Raw genomic sequence first — 6,000 nt, 5'->3', positions numbered from 1 at the left:
TGCCGGCAAGTATAGCTCTGCATGCCACCTGTGGCATGTGTGCCATAGGTTCACCATCACGGCACTAAGGTTTTGGGGGAGAGAGACTTTGAGTCAGCATGGAATTCTGGTGACTGCCATTTTCTTGGAAATATCTCAGAAGTGATTTGCCACTGACTTTTTCCTAGGGCTGATGATTGGCCCAAGAACACCCACTTGGCTTCATGCCTAATGTGAGACTAGAACCCACTGATTCCCAGTTTCTAACTCAGTGCATTGACCACCACAGTAAAATATCTGTTCTTAATATAGGTTAGCATAGCATTGTGAAGTCAAGCTGACTTTAGATCTTAATGACTGTATTTATTTTGATTTACTATATTTGTATCCTGCCACATACCCAAATTGCTAGTATAAACTTTTTGGCAGAAATACAGAAGTGTTTTTTATTGCCTTTTTCTGGGAAACTTTTCAACTACCTAGTTTTATATTCAGTCATGGTTTTCCCTGAAGATCTATCATCTAAGTGATAACCAAAAAGGTCCCTGCTGAACTTTAGCACTCAGAAAGGTCAGCCAGATGTTGGCTTGGTCTGTTTTAACAGTTGGATTATGTCTAGTATGAAATGCTCAACCCAGACCATGGCATTGATGGATTCAAAGAAGCAACTTGACATGGTTAATCAAGTCAATGTGTCTCCAAGTTGGGAATCAAAGCAAGCCACTTTGATCAGTGTTTGGTTCCAGATCCCGTCACAACCGGTACGCTGCGATGGGGCTGGGCATCCACCACGTGCACGCGCATTGCGTACACATGCATACCCACTGCCTTACAACGCTCCAGCTGTTCGGTGGAGCGTCATGCAGGCGCCGTACACTGCATGTGTGTGCTCAAATGCCCCAGTTGGCTCAAATACAGGTAAGGAACACAGGCAGGTGGGTGGGCCCTCCAAAGCACCATTCTGGTATGGTGCCTGCTGATCCCAGCAGGCACCGGTACGCCCATACTGGGGCGTACCTGCCAGAACCCACCACTGACTTTGATTCAGCTAACCATTTCTTTCATAGAGATGACCCTTTGCTCATGAGTAACACAAGACTAGAGGTGGTATTCAGCCAGTTCTGACAAGTTCCGGAGAACCGGTAGTGGAAATTTTGAATAGTTCCAAGAACCGGCAAATAGGCTGCCCCACCCCCGCTGCCTCCCAGCTTCCCAGCTGATCTTCTTTAGTTGCCCTGAACAGGAGAACAGAGATGGAAAGCAGGTTAGTGGGGTCGGGAGGGAATGGGGATTTTGCAGTATCCTTCCCCTGCCATGCCCACAAAGCCACACTACAGCCACAGAACCTACGTATATTAAAAAAAATTGAATCCCACCACTGCACAAGATCAACTTCATTTTAGCATCCAGAGTGTAGCAAAGTGGTTGTGCTGAAGGAAAGTATTTTTTTTGATGAGGTATTTTTTCCAAAGAATTATTTCAGTCAAAGCTTTGTCAAATTGAAGTGCTTTTTCAAAAGTCTGTGTGCACCTACTGATATTTTTTATTACAAACAGCTGCTTTGGTTTCATTAAAACATGCAAGCTTCAATTAGTGGTCTAACTTTATATTTACCTTTGCTGGTTTGCTAATTGCAGTTCAATAGCGTTTCTAAATTGTCAATAGGAAAATGCTCAATTCAGTTGTTCATTTCTTTACTTAAGCCACAGGGAAGCTTTGTTTGATTTACCTACATAAGCCACAGGGAAGCTTTCAAGTGCAAGAATCCAGGATAAAGTTACTTAATTATCTGTTTGCAGCTCAATTGCAATGGTTTGGCAACTTGGTTTCAGTTCTATATCCCATTTCAAGCATGACTGGGTGGCTGATCAACTAAGATAGATTTGTTCAGCTGGAATGTGTGAAAAGAGTTTTGATACTGATGAACCTGTAAAGTTGCCAACTATTTTGACTGGTTCTGCCCTTTGGCTTTATTGCAGAGTGACTTGCAAAAATCAAGAAAGTGAAGATTTTCATGACTTGGCAACAGAATTAGAGGAAAAGGAAAAACTACTTTATTTATAGAACTTAGGGTGCCATTCACGTTATCAGCACAAGTCAATCAGAGCAGAGACAGAACGGTCTTTAACCACATTTCAACAAAATACTACCTGCATAGCTATTTTATAAGCTTGTGGTCAGTGGGATATGAGTCTGAAAAAGAAGGCAGAGAATTATCTTGGGGGCAATAGTTAGCTGATCTTCCTGAGAACTTCACAAGAAAAGTACTGAGAAGGAAGATTTGGGAAAGGACTGCTATTCAGCAGTTGCTATATTCTATAGAAAGGCACCTGCGTTGATCTGCATCAAATTGGAGATGCAGTTTGGTCTAGTGCAGTGGTTCCCAACCTTTTTTTGGCCATGCCCAACTAAGCATCTTTAAAATCCTGATGCTCCCCCCCCCCCGACATATAATTCTTACTTAGTCAAAAAGTGAACTCTACTCAAGCGGAGGAAGCCTTCACTTCTTATGTGAAGTACATCTTCACATGTGTCCAAAATATATTTGAGCCTAGTCAGTTATGCCTTGAGTGAAAATTTCAGATAGATTTGTTCTAAGATTCATTAATTTGTCTTCCCATCTATCCAAGGTATCCTCTGGAGCCTTACAATACAATGCAATAGCAGAGTTGGAAGGGACCTTGGAGGTCTTCTAGTCCAACCCCCTACTAGGCAGGAAACCCTATACCGTTTCAGACAAATGGCTATCCAACATCTTCTTAAAGACTACCAGTGTTGGGGCATTCACAACTTCTGGAGGCAAGCTGTTCCACTGATTAATTGTTCTAACTGTCAGGAAGTTTCTCCTCAGTTCTAAGTTGCTTCTCTCCTTGATTAGTTTCCACCCATTGCTTCCTGTTTTACCCACAGGTGCCTTGGAAAATTGTTTCGCTCCCTCTTCTCCAACATCAAAGCAACACTCTTCCTACCCTACTTCTTTACATTCCTATTTTCATCTCAATTGAGAGTCACAAAGAAAAGCAGCGTCTGACCAGCTCTATTTCTTGTGAGTACAGACAGCTAGAGCAGTACTTTAAATTGGAGATTACATGAGCAGAATTTAGCTCTTCTGCAAGCAAAGCATGTGTTTTCACTTTCTGACCTGAATCCATTAAATCAATATTGGCATCTTTTCTAAGGGATCATATTAGACTTAAGCAATTGTAAATAAACTTTGTGTTCTTATGGAAACAATGTTCTTGAAATGTACTGAGGTAAATCTCTCATGCTGCATTTGGACCCCCTCCTATTTACTGAATAGGACTAAGGACTTCCTCCCCACAGCCCTATTTTTCTTGGGTTGCTGGCTGATGTTGGCATGAGAATAGAATCACTTTTGGCATCATTACTCACAAAAAGTACGTTTTTTTTTCCATTTACCAAACTGTTGGCCTGTGCTTTATATAGTAATCAGGCCTACTATACAAAGAAACCGGCAGTGGGATATATGTATCAGTGAGAACTATGTTTCTGTTTAAACCATATTAGTCTGAGAATTTTCATATTCTGACTGAAAACTTTTGCATCTATATTTCCAGACTAATGTTTGCCATTTGAAGATGTAACATTCCCCCTGCCGAGGTATTCATTGTCCATCCAACCAATATCAAACTGAAATATGTTTTGCACTCTGTCTCTGGTGGAGCTGTAGTAAAATAAATGAGAGGTTTCTATAAGAAAAGATTATATTAAACTTACATGGTATGCTTTATTATTATTGCATGTAAGCCAGGAAATTTTTAGGAAAATAAAACCATACTATACTATAAAATAAATACCCAACTAAGTAGCAACACCAGTTGACCTTGCTTGATCTCAAAAATTGGCTAAGATCTTGATTTATACATGAAGAAAGGGTTTTGTTAATTTTGAAATGTTTAATTCAAACAAACAATAATGAGTATATAAATGCTTATCAATAGATATCATATAAATAAATAACTTTTATTGTCTTTTTATTATGTAAATACAAAGTAGAGTGAAATTTGATATAATGATTGCCCAATAAATGGAATCAATGATGTTCTGGCTTGCGGAGAACACAGGTGGACAAAGGAGGCGAGCCAGGACTTAACAGAATGCTAACAGTTTATTGCTAACAGGTTGCCAACGCGGCAATTCACAATACACGCGCTTCGCTAACAGGCAACAGCTGAGCTCTGCTCTGACAGCCTTTATATATGCCGCTGTCAGAGCAGTCAGCCAATCAGCGCTTAGCACAGCGCCCCCTAGCGTAGCGGACCAGAGGGAAAACTATATACACAACACTCCTTTACACCTAGAGAGCGCATGCGTAATCTTGCAAGTACCTTGGGCGGTGACGGACCCGCCCTGATCTTCGCAGAGCGACGTCTGCTTCAGAGTTAGTGGCCGTGGTTTCTAACGGCCTGGGATTTTGTCTACTCGGCTCTACCCCTGCTGGAGACTTATAGTGAACACTAGGTAGGTTCCTAGGTTTACTAATTCTATTCTGTGGTGGCTCTGGGGAGGCCGGCCTGGAATTTGGTGTTTGTGTGACTTCGGAGTCTAGCCCTTGTTGTTCCCATGGTTCTGGGCTGGTAGGCCTGGAATTAGCTGTTTGTGTGTTCTCGGAACCCATACCCAGTTGCTCCCCTGTGGTGTTTGCCTCCCCTTGTCGGTTCCGCAACTGATTAATATGGCGTTTCCATATTCAGCCATCCTCTATTTCGACCAAGTAAGAGCAGGGGCCCGTAATTTTTCTAATAATTCCCTTTACCCACAGTGGGTGGCCGGCATAATTTCGTGCATACACAGTAGCGTCTATAGAGAAACCCTTAATCTGACTGTGTGAGTCCAGAGGCTTAGATGGGGCATATTCGGGGTGAAGCCTGTCAAGTGTTGTCCTAATTCGGCGACCCATCAACAATTCAGCAGGGCTTTTATTAGTTGTGGCGCATGGGGTGGCATGTTGCCAGAATAGATATGTATCTATGTCCTCCTGCCAGTTAGTTGGACCAAACCTAGCCAGCGCTTCTTTAGCCGATCTGACCGCGCGTTCCGCTAGGCCATTGGCCGCCGGATTGAAGGGCGCTACAAATGCCTGTCGGATTCCTAATTGCGTAAGGAATTTTCCGAGCAGGGCAGCAGTAAATTGGGGACCGTTATCTGATACCACTAGATCAGGCAACCCATGAGTAGCGAAAACCCTTCTAAGTACCTTAATGATGGCAGGGGCAGTAGTACTAGACAGTAAGGCAATTTCCACCCACTTAGAATAAGCATCAACAATTACAATAAAAACCTGGCCCTTGACAGGGCCTGCCAAGTCCATGTGGATCCGGGACCATGGAGCTCTGGGTTGCTCCCAATTTTGGATGGGAGCTCTGGGACCCGCAGGTCGGGACTCCTGGCACTTTTCACAGCCAGAGACCCACCGTGCAATGTCCTGGTCCATGCCCGGCCACCACGCATAGCTGCGACCGAGTGATTTCATTCTGACGATGCCGGGGTGGCCTTCATGCAGCGAGTTCAGCACCGCTTCCTGGAGGGAGGCAGGAACGACGACTCAGCTTCCCCACAGGAGGCAACCTTGCTGGGTAGAGAGTTCATGTTGTCTGGTTGCAAAGGGTTGCCATTCGGTGCCCATGGGTTTGGCTGGCCAGCCGCGTTCAGTCCAAGCCAGCACCCTGGAGAGAAGTCTGTCTCGACGTGTGTGTGTGGCCACGTCTGCTGCCATGATGGGTGACTGCATCTCGTCGATTAAGAGAACGTTGGAGGCAGGAGCAGGATCCTGGACGGCAATAGGCAGGGGACATCTGCTTAACGCGTCAGCATGCGAGATATGCTTCCCTGGGCGATGGAGCAGGGTATAATTATAGGCTGCCAGGAACACCGTCCATCTCGTGAAACGGGGAGACAAAATCTGCGGAGTTTGCTTGTCCCCAGCGATGATGCCCAAGAGCGGTTTGTGATCTGTCACAATTTGGAAATGACGACCATACAGATAGGAATGAAACCGCT

Source organism: Natrix helvetica (genome assembly GCF_964273705.1).
Source record: "Natrix helvetica genome assembly, chromosome: 5".
In the NCBI taxonomy this organism is placed as follows: Eukaryota; Metazoa; Chordata; class Lepidosauria; order Squamata; family Natricidae; genus Natrix; species Natrix helvetica.
Note: the sequence above shows the minus strand (reverse complement) of the source record.